Source organism: Macaca fascicularis, chromosome 9 (assembly GCF_037993035.2).
Source record: "Macaca fascicularis isolate 582-1 chromosome 9, T2T-MFA8v1.1".
Classification (NCBI taxonomy): Eukaryota; Metazoa; Chordata; class Mammalia; order Primates; family Cercopithecidae; genus Macaca; species Macaca fascicularis.
Genome location: NC_088383.1, coordinates 100,136,754 through 100,157,512, shown reverse-complemented (window position 1 = coordinate 100,157,512; position 20,759 = coordinate 100,136,754). Strand labels below are relative to the sequence as shown.

Sequence of the window (20,759 nt, the reverse complement as noted above, 5' to 3'; positions counted from 1 at the left end):
CTCTATAACCTTATATTTGATTTCCCATAAGTTATATATTTTCCACCCAGGCTCCTGGTTAACTTCAAGATCTATTGACACTTTCCCAGGCTAGTGGATGGGATTGTTCCTAGTCCCATTTTCACAGATAGGATAGCTTTCCAAAATTCTCAGGTTTTTTTTTTTTTTTTTTTTTACCAGAGACATAATTCCAATTCCCTCTTCATGTGAGATGCTTACACACATAGACTTTTAAAATTATCCCTCAATAAAAACAAACAAACAAAACTGATCTGTTATAGATATATAAGTCTTAATTCAACAATAATCTCCCATGGATCTCTACACAATTTCCACACCTTTTCTGTTACCATAATATTGAATTGGATCATACAGATAGAGTGTCTGTTTTCTTCCTAACATTGATCTCCATGATAAAACTCTCTTCCATTAACAGAGTTTTGGGAGATGCTGACTCAGTTGTAGTCAGCAATGGCAAGAGCAGTCAAATTCAAATTTTCAAATGCTAAGCAGTGAAGGAAGAACCCCCATATGGGGAGGAAATTTGGGACCTGAAAATTAGAGTCCCAAGAGAGTCTCCTTCTCTTTGCAAGTTACTATTGCTATCACCATGCTGACTTAGAGTGTGGCTATTATTCCCTGTGTGTCCCTGTGAGCCCCATGTGGATCCACTTTCTTCACTTAGAATGGGGAAGAACAAAGAAGTCAGGGACATAAAATAGAGCTAGAAATGAGGCTACTATAAGGAAATGTACTAATAAAATTTTTTTTTGTTTTTTTAGATGGAGTCTTGCTCTGTCACCCAGGCTGGAGTGCAGTGTCACGATCTCGGCTCACTGCAGGCTCCACCTCCCAGGTTCATGCCATTCTCCTGTCTCAGCCTCCTGAGTAGCTGAGAATACAGGCACATGCCACTGCCAAGTTGGCTAATTTTTTGTATTTTTAGTAGAGACGGGGTTTCACCTTGTTAACCAGGATGGTCTCCATCTCCTGACCTTGTGATCCGCCCGCCTCAGCTTCCCAAAGTGCTGGGATTACAGGCATGAGCCACCGTGCCCTGCCAAGAAGTTTTTACATACTTGCTATTGATAGGGCATAGGTTTGTCTATAAGTTTTCCAACTGCCAGTTTTAAGTAGAAAACACAATTGGTTAACATATTTCATCTATATTAGTCCCTTCTTGCACTTCCATAAAGAAGTACCTGGCCAGGAGTGGTGGCTCGCACCTGTAATCCCAGCATTTTGGGAGGTCGAGGCAGGTGGATTGCTTGAGTTCAGGAATTTGAGACCAGCGGGGATAACATGGTGAAACCCTATCTCTACAAAAGATACAAAAATTAACCTGTCATGGTGGTGGCACATACCTGTAGTCCTAGCTACTTGGGAGGCTGAAGCGGGAGGATCATCTGAGCCTAGGAAGCGGAGGTTGCGGTGGACCGAGATTATACCACTGTACTCCAGTCTGGGTGAGAGAGTGAGATCCTGTCAAAAAACAAAACAAAACAAAACAAAAAAACAGACCTAAGACTGGGTAATTTATAAAGAAAGGAGGTTGAATTGGCTTGTGGTTCTTCAGGCTCTGTAGAAAGCATAGAGGCTTCTGCTTCTGGGGAGGCCTCAGGAAACTTACAATCATGGCAGAAGGTGAAGGGAAAGCAGGCGCGTCTCACACGGCGGAGCAGGAGGAAAAGAGAGAGTGCGAGGTGCTACACATTTTTAAACAGCTAGATCTCATGGTAACTCACTCACTCACTGTCACAAGAACAGCACCGAAGGGGTGATATTAAACCATTCAGGAAGGATCCACCTCCATAATTCAGTCACCTGCCACCAGGTGACTAACATTGGGGATTATAATTCGACATGAGATTTGAGTGGGGACACAGAAACAAACCATGTCCGTGAATAAGATATAAAAACAAATTGGTTCCTCAACCGAAGTTTTGGGTGCTAATAAGTAAGGTGAACTAATATGAGGGGAAGGTGAAAGAAATACTTTGCTATATCACTTGGAGTGAAGAGTATTAGAACCCAGAGTTCTTGCTTGAGGAAGAATAAATACACACTAACCTGCCCTTCAAGGCGGGCAGGCCTTCACAGATACCTTGTTTGCTGGGTAGAATATTCAGCTTTGGGACCAGAGCTTAAGGGAGACGATGAACTACCCTGGTGGTCTTTCCCATATTTCACTCAGCCTTCCTTCTAAATGAAAGTAGAATTTGAAGTTGCATCATGTTTTCCCAGCCTGGGTAGAGAATCCACATTTCCATCCAGGCCTGTTTGACGGTAAATTTCTCCTGGCACAGGCCCTTCCTTGTGTCTCCCAGATAATCTGTTTATCATGTCCATATTTAGTTTTCTAGTTTTTATTCTCCACTGATATTTGTTTCTGGGTCTCAGCCCTTTCAGGTTCCTATTACCCCTTTTGGTCACCCTACACATGTGGCTGAATGACCAACAACTAACTCTTTTCCTGAGTGGTACAACCTCATACTAGTTCTGTAAATCAAGGAGGTAGAATTGCCAAGGGGTGAATAACGTGCCCCTAGGAATTCTAGCCAGAGTCAGGTTTTCTCTAGCCACCGTCTGTGTACTGGGCACTCTCTTCACTCAGCTTTTAATTTTTTGTTTTATTTTTTAGGTTGGGGGTTCTTTGGGAGAGCACTCCCCTGATTGGTTTTAATTTCAGGTGCTGGAAAGAACTCTCAGACCTGAGAGTCATGAGATTTGGTTTAGAAGGAGCTATGTAACCCTGAGCAAGTAATTCACTTTCCCACCTCATTCTTTATATTCACATCTGAAAACAAAAGAGTTGAAATAGAATAGTAGATTTAAACGTTCTAAGATGCTATCTTCCAAAGAAATTTTAAAAGGCAACCCAATAGATGAAAAGAGAATTGCTGTATTGAAAGTGGAGGTTTGGGTTGTGGTAGTGGTGGGTGCTAGCCCCTTCCCTTTACTCCCCATGGAAGTCACAGAGCACCCCTGTTGAACTGCTCCAACTTTAAAGAACAAAGTTGTGAAAAGAGAGATCTAGATCAAAGGCAAGAATTTTTTTTTTTTTTTCTGTAAAAGGCCATATAGTAAATATCTTTGATTTTGGGCAACATTTTGGGGCATAATGGGTATTTTTTTTTTAACTGTAGTGATGGTTTCACAACATACATATTTTAAAATTACAAAATTTTACATTTTTTGAAAAATGATGGGTTCCTGCTATGTTGTCCAGGCTGGAGTACGGTGGCTATTCACTGGCATGATCACAGCCCACTACAGCCTCAAACTCCTGGGCTCAAGCAGTCCTCCTGCCTCAGCCTCCTGAATAGCTGGGACTACAGGCATGTGTGCCACCTTTTCTTGGCTAAATTTTACATTTTAAACATGTGTGGTTTGTTGTATGTCAGTTATACCCGTTAAAAAGATCATAGTATTTGCAGAAATATTAGACTTTCATAGATTTAAAAAAGGGAATAATTGGGATGTAAAAAAGGGAATAGAGGTACCTGTGGAAGGAGTCTCTATACTCTCAGTTATAGAATTTAATTTAGGCTGTAGTGATTTTCAGCAGGACACAGACCCTTGGAATGGAATATGTAGTGAATCTCAATTTTTTGTTGTTGTTGTTCAGCTTTCCTTCTTTTTTTCTTCTGTTAACAGCATCCTTACTCCTTTCAAGAATCTTTCTCTTTATGGTTACCCATCTGTGTGATTACAGTGAGACTGCCAGTCACATTGCCTTAGCAAAAGAGGTAATGGTGCCCTGTCCCCTTTCAATAGTTAGTGGTTCAACGAGTTGGTAAAAGACTCAGGCATTGAAAACCCATTCCTGCTGAGAGGCTGAGGTGGGCGGATCACTTGAAGTTAGGAGTTCAAGACCAGCCTGACCAACATGGCAAAACCCCATCTCTACTAAAAATACAAAAATTAGCTGGGCATGGTAATGCACACCTGTAATCCTAGCTACTCTAGAGGCTGAGGCAGGAGAATCACTTGATCCCGGGAGGCGGAGGTTGCAGTGAGCTGAGATCGCACCACTGCACTCCAGCCTAGGCAACAGAGGGAGACTCTGTCTTAATTCAAGATGTATCAGAGACTTAAATATTAAACCTAAAACCATAAAAGCTCTAGAAGAAAACGTAGGCAATACCATTCAGGACATAGGCAAGGGCAAGGACTTCATGTCTAAAACACCAAAAGCAATGGCAACAAAAGCCAAAATTTACAAATGGGATCTAATTAAACTAAACAGCTTCTGCACAGCAAAAGAAACTACCATCAGAGTGAACAGACAACCTACAGAACGGGAGAAAATTTTTGCAATATACTCATCTGACAAAGGACTAATATCCAGAACCTACAAAGAACTGAAAAAAATTTACAAGAAAAAAACAAACAACCCCATCAAAAAGTGGGCAAAGAATATGAACAGACACTTCTCAAAAGAAGACATTTATACAGCCAACAGACACATGAAAAAATGCTCATCATCACTAGCCATCAGAGAAATGCAAATCAAAACCACAGTGAGATACCATCTCACACCAGTTAGAATGGCAATCATAAAAAAGTCAGGAAACAACAGGTGCTGGAGAGGATGTGGAGAAATAAGAACACTTTTACACTGTTGGTGGGAATGTAAACTAGTTCAACCATTGTGGAAGACAGTGTGGTGATTCCTCAAGGATCTAGAACTAGAAATACCATTTGACCCAGCCATCCCATTCCTGGGGATATACCAAAGGATTATAAATCATGCTGCTATAAAGACACATGCACACGTATGTTTACTGTGGCACTATTCACAATAGCAAAGACTTGGAACTAACCCAAATGTCCATCAATGACAGAATGGATTAAGAAAATGTGGCACATATACACTATGGAATATTATGCAGTCACAAAAAAGGATGAGTTCGTGTCTTTTGTAGGGACATGGATGCAGCTGGAAACCATCAGCAAACTATTGCAAGAACAGAAAACCAAATACCGCATGTTCTCACTCATAGGTAGGAATTGAACAATGAGATCACTTGGACACAGGAAGGGGAACATCACACACCAGGGCCTGTTGTGGGGTGGGGGAAGGGGGAGGGATAGCATTAGGAGATATACCTAATGTAAATGACGAGTTAATGGGTGCAGCACATCAACATGGCACATGTATACATATGTAACAAACCTGCACGTTGTGCACATGTATCCTAGAACATAAAGTATAATTAAAAAAAGGAAAAAAAAACCTCATCCTGGAAGACATATATATATATATATGAATATGTATATGAGTATATATACATATATATGAATATATATATGAGTATATATACATATATATGAATATATATACATGTATATGAATATGATTCGGGACATGGATAAAGATATACAGAGATCTAGAGGTTTACTGAAGACAAATGAGAGAAGACTTTTCTTGCCTTTGGGTTGAATATCTTGGTTTTAAAACCCAAGATATTGACTGTGGGTACGTATGCGGAAGAAACCTGAGGGTGTTAGGAAAGAACTTACACATTCACTTATCTCATTGTGTATACATTTTATTGCATCCTTAGTATGTGTCAGTTAATGGTCAAGATGTTGGGAACAGTGGCAAATAGGCAGAAAGAGGGGCATACTTGATGATGATTGAAAAGGAAGTCCAGTTGACATTGACTGGAATCTTAAATCTAGTCTCACCTGAGAACACATCCATTCTGCCTTCCACAGTTATGTAAGGCTATGTGATTTCCTCTTTGCTGAAGATAGCTTGAACTGTTTCTGTCCCTTGCATGTGAAAGAATATAACCAATATAGAAGTTGAACAAGTGTCTTGGCAAGAATATAAAATGGGTCTGTGTAATTTGAAATGATATATTCAATAAATGTGCATTATTTATAATGCAAAACACAAAAAGTGGAGCCAAAAGTTTTTGGCTAGTGAGGATACAGGATACACATAATGTAGAGTGAGAGGGTAATGTAAATTATTGAGGTTTTTTTCCTGAAATAATAGTAATAGGCATCATTTTTAAGGCACGTAGATATGCCAGATACTTCCCAGACATACATTTTTCAATCTTCAAAACTTTATTTCAAGGAAGATATTAATAGTTGGTTAAGATCTTGAGAGGGTCAAATAAATAGCACCCTGTTTCTTTACCTAAGTTCTAAATAACCTGAGAAATAAGACAGTGGAGAAGAGAGAAGCAAAATATCACTTTTATTACTGAAAAAGATTAAGTTAGATGACTTAGATTAGCACGAGAGCCAAATGCTCCTGCACTGAACTTACCTAGTCACTTGAATGCCGTACCAGTGTGGACTTCCCATTGTGGGAGCTGTCAAGGGAAGACTGAAAACACAGAAAAATAGTTCACTCCCAAGTGGGTAATCTGAGCCAAGAACATTTATTTTTACCAAATTCACTAATCAGATAAGTCATTTCACCTCCCCTGCGATAGACAAATTACAGGGTGGAGAAAGGGTTTAAGCACGTCCCTATTTGAACCCCTCCTACTAGAAAGGAAACTTCAAAAGTGGGGAACTCTTTCCTCAACATAGTTTGATTTTATACCTGATGAAAATGAAGCTCAGTTAACTGATTTGGCCAAGATCAGACATTTAATAAGTGGCAGAACCAGGAATCAAGGTCAAGTTGACAACCAAGTTCTTCCCTTTCAACCACACTTTGCCTCTTGTCAACTTCTAAATGTTTGTGTGTAGCCCAGCACTGCCTCTGCTAGGAATTTAGCCATCTTTCCTCATTAGTGCACAAAGATATACATAGAAACATATCTGCTATAGCACATTTTTAGTGGAAAAAAATCAAAGAAACCCAAATTTCCTTCAACAGGGAATCATGAAATAAATTACGACACGTGTGAAGAGTAGAATGCTTTGTAGCATTTTTTTTTAAATGAGGACCAATTATCTGCATATCAAATGGGAACAAAATAAGATATACTTAGTGTAAAAAAGCATGTGACAGGACAGTGTGTAGACTGTGTTCCTGTTTGGGCACATTTCAAAAATATCTATTCATATATGCTTAGAACATTTCTGTAAAAATATTTTTTAAAACTTATGGTTACCTCTAGGTGTTCGAAGGACCAGTGATCAGGGCATATTGAGTTTTTACACTTCAAACATTGATCTAGTGTTTTTCTCCTCTTTTTCTTTTTTTGAGATATAATTAATATAGCATAAAACTTATGCCCTTACAGTACACAGTGTGGTTGGTCTTAGCATGTTTAGAGTGGTTGTGAAACTGTTACCACTCCCCTAATTCCAGAACGTTTTCATCATCAAAAAGAAACCCTCATACCTATTATCCATCACTCCCTGTTCCTTCATTTCCCCAATCCTGGCAACCACTGATCTACTTTTTAATATCTAAAGATTGCTATTCTGGACATTTCATATAAATTGAATCATACAATATCTGGCTTCTTTCACTTAGTATAATGTTTTCAAGATTCACTCATGTAGTATTATTACCTTTTTATGACTCAATGTATGTGTATAGCACATTTTATTTATTCATTTATCAGTAGCTGGATATTTAGGTTGTCTCTACTCTTTGTCTGTTATAAAAATGCATTTACAAGTTTTTGTGTGGATATGCATTTTTAATTCTCTTGGGTATATACGGAAATGGAATTGCTGGGTCATTTAATAACTCTATGTTGAATTTTTATTTTATTTATTTTTTCTTCTGATAAAAGGGATACATATGCAGAACGTGCAAGTTTGTAACATAAGTATACATGTGCCATGGCGGTTTGGCGCACCTATTGACTGTTCCTCTAAGTTCCCTCCCGTCATCCCACCCCCCACCCGCCACCCAGCAGGCCGTGGTGTATGTTTGTATGTTTTTATCCTCTCTGTCTCCCTGTGTTCTCATTGTTCAACTCCCACTTATGAGTGAGAACATGCGGTGTTCGGTTTTCTGTTACTGTGTTGTTTTGCTGAGGATGGTGGCTTCCAGCTTCATCCATGTCCCTGCAAAGAACATGATCTCATTCCTTTTTGTGGCTGCATAGTATTCCATGGTGTATATGCACCACATTTTCTTTATCCAGTCTATCATTGATGGGCATTTGGGTTGGCTCCAAGTCTTTGCTATTGTAAATAGTGCTGCAGTAAACATATGTGTGCATGTGTCTTTATAGTAGAATGATTTATATTCCTTTGGGTATATACCCAGTAACAGGATTTCTGGTTCTGGATCCTTGAGAAATCGCCATACTGTCTTCCACAATGGTTGAACTAATGTACATTCCCACCAATGGTGTAAAAGCATTCCTATTTCCCCACAGCCTTGCCAGCATCACTGCAACCTCTGCCTCCCAGGTTCAAGCAATTCTCCCACCTCAGCCTCCTGAGTAGTTGGGACTACAGGCACATGCTAATATGCCTGGGTAATTTTTTGTATTTTCAGTAGAGATGGGGTTTCATCATGTTGGCCAGGCTGGTCTTGAACTCTTGACCTCAAGTGATCCACCTGCCTCAGCCTCCCCAAATGCTGGGATTACATGCGTGAGCTACTGCACCTGGCCTGTCCCTGTCTTTTAATAGTTTGATTATGATGTACCCACGTATTTGTGTCTCTTTGACTTTATCCAGTTTCATTGTGTTTAGCTTCTTGGATACATAGGTTAATATTTTAAATTAAATTTGGAAGGTTTTGGCCATTTTTCCTTCAAATATTTTTTTGGCCCCTTTCTTCTCACCTCTCCTTCTGAGACTTTCATTATACATATGTTGATATGGTTGATGATGTCCCATAGGTTTCTGAGGCTGTCTCTCTCCCTGTCTCTGTCTTTTTCATCTTTTCTTTCTGTTCCTCAGACTGGGTCATCTCAATAGTCTTCTTTTCAAGTTTGCTGGATCATTCTTCTACAAGTTCAAATCTGTAATTAAGCCTCACTACTGACCTTTTCATTTTAATTATTGAACTTTTAAACTCCAAAATTTCTACATATTTCTTTTTAATAGTTTCTATCCCTTCATTGATAGTCTCTATTTAGTGAGACACCATTCTCATACTTTCATTCTTTGAAAGTATTTTAAATAGCTAATTTATATTCTTCGCTTACTGATTCCAGTATCTGGGCTGGTTCAGCAATAGTTTACATTGAATGCTTTTTGCTTCTGTGTATGAGCCAAACTTGTTTCTTTGTATGTCTGGTGACTTTTTATTAAGAACCGGGCATTTAAAAAGTATAATGCTGTAACATTTGAAATAATATTTGTCCCTTCCCTAAGATTTGTAGTTTTTGTTTCTGCATGCTTGTTTAGTAACTTTCTTGAACTAATTTTGTAAAGTTTGTATTCTTTTAATTTTTGGCTAATAAATTCTTTCCTTGGCTAGCTTAGTGGTTAGCTAATGATTGAACAAAAATTATTTTGAATGCCTGGAACCAGTAAGTCTCTCAACCGTTGCTCACTGGGTCTGTGTGTGATTTGGAGAACACTGTTAAAAAGTAAGGCAGGCAGTTTTTAAACTCTGTCTTAGCCTTCACTTCCTGTTCTTCCTGTTTATGCAGAGCCTCAAGATTAATTAGTAGTGAGAGCTTAGGGTGAGGCCTTTTGAGTTCTTTCTTGGGCATACACACAGCACTGGGCATATGTACAACTTGACGTATGAACATAGCTTTCTGAATGCCCAGGAATATCTCAGAGCCTTTTAATCACTGCCTGCCCCTCCATGGAAATCTCATTCCCTACGTTTTCCTTTTAAGTTTTTCATTAGTTTCTAATTAGCCACAACTGTTTTTGCTATCCTAGAGCACTGTGATGTTAAGCAATTGCCACTGATTGTTTTCAGCAAATACTCCCAGGGAAAAGGCTGTTTGAAATGAAAGAGTTCTGAGTCATGTCAAATAAAGATAAGCCCCACAATTTGCCATTTCTAGGTAGCTGCCATATGAGTCAAATGATAACAATTCTCTAAGAACGGTGTTTTGGGGCAACTTAAAACCCATTCTGCCACCTCCAGTGGTTGCTAGGCTGCTGGTTTTTACTGACTTTAGAGGACCCTTTTTAAGACTGCTATGGTGCTAAGCAGAAAGGGGAGGGAATAGGGCAAATCAAATCACCACAAATCTTGCTGTTCTTACTAAGATTCAGCCATTTATTTTAATGAACACTTCTTGGATTACTGTCAGTATTTGGTTAATTTCCAAAGTTTTGGAATTAGTGATTTTGACAACTTTTGCCAGTGTTCTTGTTGCTTTTATAGAGGAGCAAATTTTGGAGGTCCCTACTCCATCATTCCTGCCAACAGTGTCCTCTGTAGTGTTTAATTGTTTTAAATCCATGATCGTGTATAGATTTTAAAATAAAACAAATAATACAGAAAATAAATGAGAAAAAACATAAAGCAAGTTCCAAAATTAGTTTAAGTTTTGGAACTTTGAGAACACAATTGCTCTTCCTGTATAACTTGGGGGTAGGAAACAAACTCTAATCTGTGGAGAGGTATGTGTAGACCCAAGTATACCACATGTAGGATTTTCAGGCAAAATACAGGATACCCAATTAAAATGGAATTTCAGATAAAAGCAAATAATATTCTAGTATATGTATGTCCCCAATATTTGATGGAATATACTTATACTAAAATTTTATTTGTTATTTATCTGTAATTAAAATTAATTGGGGCATTCTAGGTTTATGTTGTTGTTGTTGTTTGTTTGTCTTTGCTAAATCTTGCAACCCTATGCACAAACAATACAAGTTCTGGCACTGCAAGAAACAGGAAGGCCTTCCCCTCCGATGTGTGGGCCTCTGGGAAGGCTTGCAGAGCACTTCTCAGTTGTCAATGGAAGCCATGATGGAGGTAAAGAAGCTACTGATTGTACATTGGCCTGAGGGCAGATGAGTTTCCCTGCTGTGGGGGAGGAAAGGAACAATGTGAACGAGCTGTATTGTGACGCTCTGATTCTTCAGCCTTCATGCTCCCAGCATCCATTCACACCCCAAACAGAACTCCAGCCTCGGCATCTTTCCTGGGAAAGCCCCTTGCTAGGAAAACCAAATTCTCCAAGATTCCAGAGATCCCCTCCTCTTTGCCTTTGTTTATCAAACTTCTGCAGTTTTCAGGTCTGCCCTCGGATTCTACATTTTTTTTGGCCCTTCTTTAACTTTTATTTTTAATTGGCACATAATTGTAAATATATATGGGGTACAGTGATATATTGATATATATCTACAATGTGTAATGATCAAAAATGGGTAATTAGGATATCTATCACTTCAAACATTTATTATTTCTTTGTGTTGGGAATATTGAAAATCTCTTCAAGCTATATAAAAATATACACTAAATTAATGTTAACTGTATTCATCCTACAGTGCTGTAGAACACTAGAATTTATTCCTGCTATCTAGCTGTAATTTTTTTTTTTTTTTTTGAGATGGAGTCTCAAAAAATGCAGTGGCTCGATCTTGGCTCACTGCAACTTCTGCCTCCTGGGTTCAAGCGATTCTCCTGTGTCAGCCTCCTAAGTAGTTGGGATTACAGGTGCCTGCCACCACACCTGGCTAATTTTTGTATTTTTAGTAGAGATGGGGTTTTACCATGTTGGCCAGACTGGTCTTGAACTCCTGACCTCAGGTGACCCACCCGCCATGTACGGCCTCCCAATCTAGCTGTAATTTTTTAACCAACTTACTGCTATCCTTTCCTCCCCCTCCCCTTCCCAGCCTCTAAATGACCATAACTCCATTCTCTACTTCTATGATTTCAATTGTTTTTTAGCTCCCTCATATGACATGGACTCTCTATATTGTATTTTTGAAGAAGATCCCATGAATGTGGGTTATGAGCCCCAGCCAAAGCCCCACATTCATTCAGTGTTAGGAAAAGTATAATGTCAACTCAAAATAACTAGTTTTGATCTCATTTATGTAATATATACACATATCATATATTATATACACATACGTGTAATATATATGATCTCTATCTTGATCTGTATCTGTATCTATCTGTTTAAACTATTTTACAAGTATGTATTTCTTAAAATTTTTTAATTGAAGTTTTATTGAAGTATAACATATATGCAGAAATAATTAGTATAAAGCCCAATAAATTCTCATGAATGAATCTTGAATTATGAATGCAGCTTTAACCAAATTCAAGATGGAGCATCTAGACTGTTAAAGACTTTTTTCTCTCCTCTTTCCCAGGATCCTTACATGCGCGTGGAGACCTAGTTGCCTCTCTAGCCCCAGGATTTCTGTCATCTAAAGCACTAAAGTATTTTGTTGTGTACCGTTATGTATCAGCTGTCAAATGCTAGTTTGAATAATGATCTATCTTGATATGGATGTGCCCTGTGTCCTCAATTGTGTTGTGAGCTCCTTGATGTAGGAACCAAGTACATTCCTCTTTATACCCCAACTCCTTAGCATTGTGCTGCACAGTTCAATGAGTTCTGAATAATAATGGTATGACTGGCATTGATGCATAATATATAGAATTAGCTCCAGAGGTAGCCCTTGGATTGTTCAATCTTGATTTTAGTTGAGTCAAAGAGAGAATTCTTTCTAAGTTCCTTTTAGCCCTAGGATTGTTTTCTGTCTTAATAAACAGAATTTCATTCTGTTCCAGCACATGAGGCAATACCATAGGTTTGAGTTGACCATAAAATACTTCCTATATTGTTTACAATGCCAATTTCCCATCATCCCCTAACCTCACATGGAAGATTGTTTCTGATGAAGTAATGGGCAATTTCCAAACCCTTGAGGCTTATTTAGAAAGCCTGTGTCCAGGGCACTAAAAGCTGCCAATCAGTTGAACCTCTGGATAATGATGAATCCAAATCTTGTTTGATTTTTAAAAAGGTATTATTGCCTTTCAAACTTAGCCAGAAAACCAATGCAGTGCAATTTAAAACGATTCCAATAGGCTTTCTCATCACAGCATCCCAGTTTCTTTGGAAGATAAATAGCCCTAATTAAAATGTGTTAAGAAATTTTTGTCTTGAGCTTCTCAAGAGGATTCCTCATTTTTGGTTTATTTTTCATAAAAATTTACTCAAAACTCTACTTTATTTATCATTAAATTCTTCATTTATAGCAATATGAAGACTAATAATTGGATTATCACCATGACCCATGGGCATTTTAATTTTTAATGGAGACCAGGGGTCTACCCCAATCTTGATTGTGCAAAATGTCTTCCCAACTTTGAATTGTGAAAGATGCTCAGGAATGAGCCATTTTCATTACAGCAATGCAGAGGCTCTTTTGCTGTTGTTCATAATCTGTTACATGCCCCCTAGGCAGGAGCAATTTTCTTTCACAGAGCTCCTTACCTGGATACACATTTCCAATTTTTCATTTGTTTGTTTGTTTTTGAGACTGAGTCTCACTCTGTTGCCCAAGCTGGAGTGCAGTGGTGCAATCTCGGCTCAGCTGACTCCAACTTCTGCCTTCCGGATTCAAGTGATGAATGTCCCTCAGCTTCCCAGGGATATACATTTCTATCTGCTTTATTTTATAAATTGGGGAGGCCTTTGCTTATAGTAATAAGAAGATGGTTTTCTGAAGAGTTCTGTTTTTGGTTAAACCCCTCAATACCAGTTGAACCCAGAATGGCTTTTCTATAGAGAACATAAACACAAGTTGTATTTGTTTGAATCCTTTCAAGAGCAACAATACTTTCTTCATATTCTCACAACCTTAGGAGTCAAGATTCCTGAATCCAAGCACATCTCTGGTACTTACCAGCTGTGTGTCCTTCTGATAAATTGCTTAATCTCTTTTGTTTCCTCCTCTACAAAATGAGGATTATAATAGTACTGATTGCACAGAGGTGTAAAAAGGATTAAGTGAAAACAAAATTAGAGTGCTTAGCACACTCCACTCAGTAAAAGCTCAACAAATGTTAGCTATTGTTATTTCCACTGTGTTGGGCTTTTTATTCAAATCCATGGAGTTTTTAGAGCCAGAAATTCAAAGAAATTCCATAGTTACAGAGAACCACCATCAAATCTTTCAAACCTTTACCCCAGAAATACTCATATTTCTATTAAGGCCTTGATGTTTTGCCAGCTAACTTACTGTTGTTTCCTATCACTGGTATCCCACAAATAATACCATTCCCTTCTCCATTTGTTGTAACCAAATATGGCAAAACCTCTCCAACAGAAAGCTAGGAACAGGGGGTGAAAGAGAACCAGAGCAAAATTAACTAAACACTCTTTGTCCCTTTTCCAAGTACTTCTGGCAACTTGAGGCTAGTGTTAATACTAGTTATACTGAGTGTTTTCAGACATCTGAGTAAATGCCTGTCTTCACACAGAGTTGACATTTTCATCTCAGTAGGATATATATATATATATTGCACTGCGACATTAGGGTGAGTTGTTGGTACTCTCCCAAGATAGCCTTTATGTTGAAAGAAGCTGTGGAGTTATTGCAAATGCCTCTTTTATCTGCATAGATTTCAGGCAAGATACACCCTGGGGGTCAATAGAAATACTCTGAGTCAAGGGGCTGGGAAAAAGTCTTTGTATAACTACAGAAGTTAAATGCACCAACTGATATCATTAACAATAATGAATAAGCACCCTGGGAAAATTACCACAAAGATTACACAGATACGTGACAGGGCTTATGTCACATGACCCAACATGTTGTCAAGCCCTGGGGCAGCAATCCCAGTTGAAGAAACCAATGGGAACCTGTAGCTTTTATACATTGATGTTTCTCAGGCAATGGGCCATGTTGTCCACTTTTAGTATAATGAGATTCATTAACCCATTTGTCATTTCACATATATCTATCTTCTTGAAAATTATTTGTAAAGGGATGGCCAAGACTAAATGTGGTGAATTTTCCTCCTGGAATCCTTTTCCAATTGATGCCTTGCTTTTCCTTTGCTAGTTAATAAAATTTTGAGAAAGCAATGGAGTTGCTGGCTGTGACCTGTGGAAACTTCTAGATTTATTTAGAAGGCAAGTCAAAGCACATAATAAGTGACATTATCTGTAATTGTGCAGTGAACATGTGCAACTGTATATGATGGCTCATAAGTTGCATGAGTGACTTACCTGTTAGTGGATTTGAGTAACTGAGTAGGTGTAACTCATTCTCTTTATCCTTATTTATTCGGGATCTGCCTTTCTGTGGGGACATTTTCCATGCTGTAAATTTTACAAGGGAGCCCCCATCTCTTCTGGAGGCCTACAGATTTCCAGTTCTGCTTGTGATTGAGCAGGTGGTTTTAATTCTGGGGTGCAATATTAGAAAGCCCTCTGTTGCCATATAGCTAATCCTCATTCTCTAACCAAATTGTTCCTTTAGGGCTTTTCTGTATTATTTCTGAGTCTCTTTTTTAACTGATTCTGAACTTGGGCAGAGAAAAAGAGAGCCATATTACTGACCCTTTAAATCCCCAACCTTTATCATTTATTGAGCAACTACTATGTGCCAGGCTCTCTGATCACATCATCTCATTTAATCTTCACTATGCCTGTGAGTTTTACATTGTTATCCCCATTTTGCAGAAGATTTGAGGCCAGGGACATTCAGTGAATGTCAATAAGGGGCGGAGCTGAGATTTAAGTGCACAGCCTTCTGATTTCAAAATTCATCATCTGTCTACTTTGCAGCAGTTTTCAAACAATTTCTACAAATAAAAGATTTCAAATCCAACATGAGAAACAGGAAACAGATAAGATGCTTTGGATTGTCATGTGGGTGGGTCTCAGAATTCCACTCATCTCATTACCCCACTCTTCCTTCTCTGTGGCAACCCTGAGTTGTGTTCCTATGGCTTTTCTAAGCATAGTTTTCAAGCCACTGCCTTTCTGGATTTCTAAGGGATCTTTGCAACAAGATCACTCAAGCAGGGGATTTCCAAGAATTGGCATAGAGTTCTCAGTTCTCAGTCCCAAGTAGAGCCAGAAGTATACCGAGAAGAAGTCACTCCCAATAACCAGATCCTTGCCTGTGTGTGCTTAGACCTGAGCTGCCCTGATCCTGGCCTGCCAGGCTGTGAGGAAAGATGAGATATGATGCAGCTCAGCTCTTTGAACTATGCCCAAGGCCAGGCCAATCCTTCCCACATGTGGGGAGTGCTGAGGGCTGAACAGAAAAGAGCAGGGTCTGCAAGGAAGGAGACAGCCTCTAGAAGGCTCTTCATTATGCTGAAGGACAGCACACGTGGACTGGGCACGTTTCCAATGGAAAGGAGTACAAAGCAAGGAAGAACAAATGGTCACATGTACAATTATTTCCTTTTGTGGAAGTGAAAGGTCTAATTTACACATCCTGCAAACCCTACTGACTGTGGAAAGATTTGGCCATATGGGAAGGTTTCCTACTGTTGCCTTGGCTGGCGTATATTTGTAGTTTAGACTAATAGTCAGAGATTAGTCACGGGGATGTACAACATGAAGTCAGCCTTGCTTCCCTACATGGGGGCAGAGCTAGCTTCAGTCACAAGATGTTTCTGTGAATGTTTTTTCCCCTCATTTCCTCTCAGAGGAGAATAATTTCTGAGTCTTTCTAGTTACCAAGTCTTTGTTCAGTAACTAAGAAACATTACTTTGTAGAAGCCTCTAATAATTATCCTATGACGCTCATCTTAACAGGTGTTACATTGCTTGCGTTAATTAAGCAGAGATTGCTTTCATTCCAGAAACCTTTTATGATTTTAGTTTACATTCTGATGGATTCTACTTGTACAGGCTCTGAAGGTTTTTTTTTCTTTTTCTGAGACGGAGTCTCGCTCTTGTTGCCCAGGCTGGAGTTCAATGGCGTGATCTTGGCTCACTGCAACCTCCACCTCCCAGGTTCAAGCAATTGTCCTGCCTCAGCCCCCCAAGTTGCTGGGATTACTGGCATGTGCCACTACGCCCAGCTAATTTTGTATTTGTAGTAGTGACAGGGTTTTGCCATGTTGGTCAGTCTGGTCATGAACTCCTGACCTCAGGTGCTCCACCCACCTCGGCCTCCCAAAGTGCTGGGATTACAGGTGTGAGCCACCATGCCCAGCCTGTTTTCATTTATGGAGTAAGATACTCACTGATGAATGGTCATATGCTTGTGTGTCTTTGTATATGCTTGGTCTGAAAATTGACAAAGGGCTCAACAGCCCCATTCAAGAGTAGAGAAGAAAAATTCAGGGTTTTTCTACAGTGGTAATACCCAGAGGCAATCAGTCCAGTTATTATTAATGTGTAGTGAATTTCCCCATTATTTAGCAGCTTAAAACAATTGTATTTTGAGAGTGAGGTTTAGAAACAGTTTGGCAGTTCTCACTGTCTCTCATGTGGTTGCAGTCAGATATTGGCTGGGGCTACAGTCATCTGAAGGTTTGACTGAGCCAGATGTCCAAGGTGGCTCATGCACATGGCTGGTAGTTGACACTGGCGGTTTTTTTTTTTTTTTTTTTTTTTTTTTTTGGTTTTTTAACTTTAATTTTTTGTAGAGATGGGGTCCTGTCTTGTTGACCAGGTCAGTCTTAAACTCTTGACCTCAAGCGATACCCACCATGGCAGCCTCCCAGAGTGTTGGTACCACAGCGTGAGCCACTGTGCCCGACACTGGCTACTGACTGGCTCAGCTGGGGCTGTTGACCAGAGGCCCACAAACACATGGCACATCCAGCACAGCAATCCCATGGTCCCAGGATAGTCCAAGTTCTTACATGGTGGCAGGGGTAGGCTCTCCTAGAATGAGCACCCCAAGAGAATCAGTTAGAAGCAGCATGGCCTTTGCTGACAGCCTCAGAAGTTATGCCACATCACTTCCATTGCATTCTATTGGTTACAACTGAGTCACAAGATAGGCCAGGAGTCGAGGGGAAAACGTATAGTTGACCTATCTCGATGAGAAGCATATCAAAGAATTTCACTTACTATGTGCTTTCTCCCAGATGACTGAGTCCAGAGATAAGACTTTTCTGCTTTGCTCATTTTCTAGCTAAAGAGTAGATCTTCCCTGTCTTTTCCCTTCTTTGTCCAGTACTGAAGAAAAGAACTTTATCCAGTTTTAATTTTTTATCTTTAAATTCTCAGTTAGAGAGAAGAAAAAAATGCATCTCTGCTGTTTATTCATTGATTTGACAAATGTGTGTTATTTATAAATGGGTGTCCGCCTCCAACAAAGTCATGACGCAGCACAGCAAGACAGAGAGCCATGTGTTTTTTAGTAATTCCATGTCCGTGTGTGCAACTTGCAATAATAGTGACTATATGAGTGCTAAGAACAATGTTACAGGAATTGGAAGGCAGCGGTTACTTCTGAGATTGGAGGAAGGAGAAAGGAAAGGCAGCTTTTAAGGAGTCTCATCGGTGTCCATCATTGCAGTGTTTTGGGGCTGGATCTCAAAGACACCTGGCTTAGAATCAGGTATTTGTAGTGGAGAAAGAAAAATGTAGTGGAGGAAGAAAAAGTGGAGGAAGAAAAGAAAAAAAGAGATTTGTTCTGGAATTTTTAACTTTCTGCCTTGTGCCTAGAGCTCTGCCTGGGAGAAAGTGGATATTAATAAACGCTATTTGACAAGCAAGACTCAAAGTCTAATGAAACTATAAACTATTTCAAAATTACAGAAATCTGGCTTCCCCATGTCTTTGTTGTTAGTAAACTGTGAATAACTTAATGTGACCAGCAAAATATTCCAAGCCAAGGCTGTCTGAGCTGCTCAGTGGCCATGTCTTTTTCATGTATTCATCTAGGCAGTAAGTAGTTATTGAGCACTGGCCGTGTGTCAGGAATGTACTAACCATAGGGATAAATTGGTGAACATGATATATTGCATCAACCTGGATTTTGGAACATGGTTCTGTTTTGTTCAACTATGCTGAACTTGTGTAAAGGGAATTGATTAACGTTCAACTCAAAACTAAATGGGAGTACTCCTTTCTGGAAGGGAAGTTGATATGGCTTAGATATCATCAAACCTACGCATGGTGAGAATCATACCATCAGAACGACATAGCGAAGCCCCAGATGCTGGTGTTAGTGCTAGTGTTTGTGCAGCATGTTGCCAAATTAGAATCTGAATAAGAGTGCAGAGATCAGAAGGATCAATGGTGAACCCTCCCTCATATTTCCTCCCAGTGTCATAGAGGAAAATCAATTGGCTATTAATGGAACACTGAAGACGAGCTTCTGCCTTAAAACAAACCAAACTTTAACTGGCACTGTCCCTAATGAACAGAACTTCATATTGTCTTTTCTAAAAGTTAAAAATCTCAATGAACAAAGACATTCTCTCTTTCTCTCTCTCTCTCTCTTTTTTTTTTTTTTTTTTTTTGGAGATGGAGTCTCACTCTGTCACCCAGGCTGGAGTGCAGTGGCGTGGTCTCGGCTTACTGCAACTTCTGCCTCCCAGGTTCAAGTGATTCTCCTGCCTCAGCCTCCTAACTGGGATTACAAACATGTGCCACCACGCCCAGCTAATTTTTGTATTTTTAGTAGAGACAGGGTTTTGCCATGTTGGCTAGACCTCAGGTGATCCACCTTGGCCTCAGGTGACCTCAGGTGATCCACCTTGGCCTCCCAAAGTGCTAGGATTACAGGCATGAGCCATCATGCCCAGCCAGACAAACACATTTTCAATGCTATATTACCTTTAGTTCTTCTTATCAAAATGATATGATCCTCCCCCTGTGTAAGCAGTATATCCTGATCTATTTTCAGATTTATATTTTATATTGTTTGCTGTGATTCCTCTTGTTTTCAAAGTATGTATTCAAATATCTTTTTTAAAGTGTGTTTACTTATGAGGAAAAGAGTCTCCCTTCCCTGTAGATCCTAAAACAATTTCTGGAAAGGTGGTGTAGGCAGAGGGAAATGGGGGTTTCCACATGTATATGACAGAGAAAATGTGAAACTGGGTGTGATAGTTCCTGACTTCAGCTGGTGGTCAACTCCTTCATTTCTAAATGTAGCTCTTAAGTATTTTACAACAGTAAAAGCCATATTTCAAAATTTCTGAGTCTGTAGGTTTTGGTCATTTTGTCACAAGTTGGACTTCAGGACTCTGATCATGTGCCTATGGACACTGTAGGGTTAGAGGTATTGGTAGGAAAATCAGGGATATTGGCACATGCTCGTTATTCCTTGAAGTTTTTGAGAAAGGGATAGTTTAAGAGGCAAGTTTAGGTGAAAAGTGACATGCCTGGATGCAGAAAGGGAAGACAGTCAAATTTTGCTAATACAGACTCTTCCTGCCCATAACCTAGAATCTAAATCGATTTAAAAGCCATAATTTGGAGATTTTCAAGCTTGCAAATCCCAGTTTTGTACAAAATTGATGTCCTTCTCCTACTTACCTCCCAAAAGGTAGAGAAAAAAGAAATTTCTCAGGAGGTATGACTGGTAGAATTGGGACAAAAGCAAATCTGATTCCCCATGCCTCCCCTTAGTATCTCTCACCACACATCCTTTGTAAGACAGGAGGCACCGTCTAGCTTAGGTGCATCCAGTAGGGCTGGGATCACAGGTGACATCACCCCTCCCCTGCTTCACACCCTCTTCCACCACGTGGCTTTTGTTACCAGTTGGCTCAAGGTGGAGGCCATTAAACTTTGTGCTTGAAGGTGGGAAGATCATAGAGACACGTGGCGAGGAGGAGCGATTGTGTCTCTCACAGGCCTCATACAGACAAGATGACTGGCCATTATCAGTGCCTGGACCTGACCAGAAGTGAATTTCAAACTGATAAAAGTCTGGAACCATTCAAGTCCTATTGTTCTGAGACCATAGAATCTGTATCTGCTGGAAGTGAGCTG

At 39.6% G+C, this 20,759-nt stretch overlaps 1 long non-coding RNA gene across 14 annotated transcripts in view; it reads left to right on the top strand.

The window, feature by feature from the left end:
- LOC123566839 (uncharacterized) overlaps positions 1-20,759 on the top strand; it is a 149,337-nt gene that overhangs the window by 74,992 nt on the left and 53,586 nt on the right. For 3 of the 14 annotated variants that reach the window (XR_012417940.1, XR_012417934.1, XR_012417944.1), the window contains one exon: positions 12,193-12,333. The exons of the other annotated variants lie outside the window; for them this stretch is intronic. This is a non-coding gene — a long non-coding RNA (uncharacterized lncRNA). Of the gene's footprint in view, positions 1-12,192; positions 12,334-20,759 lie in introns of those variants that run through there. 14 annotated transcript variants of the gene reach the window in all.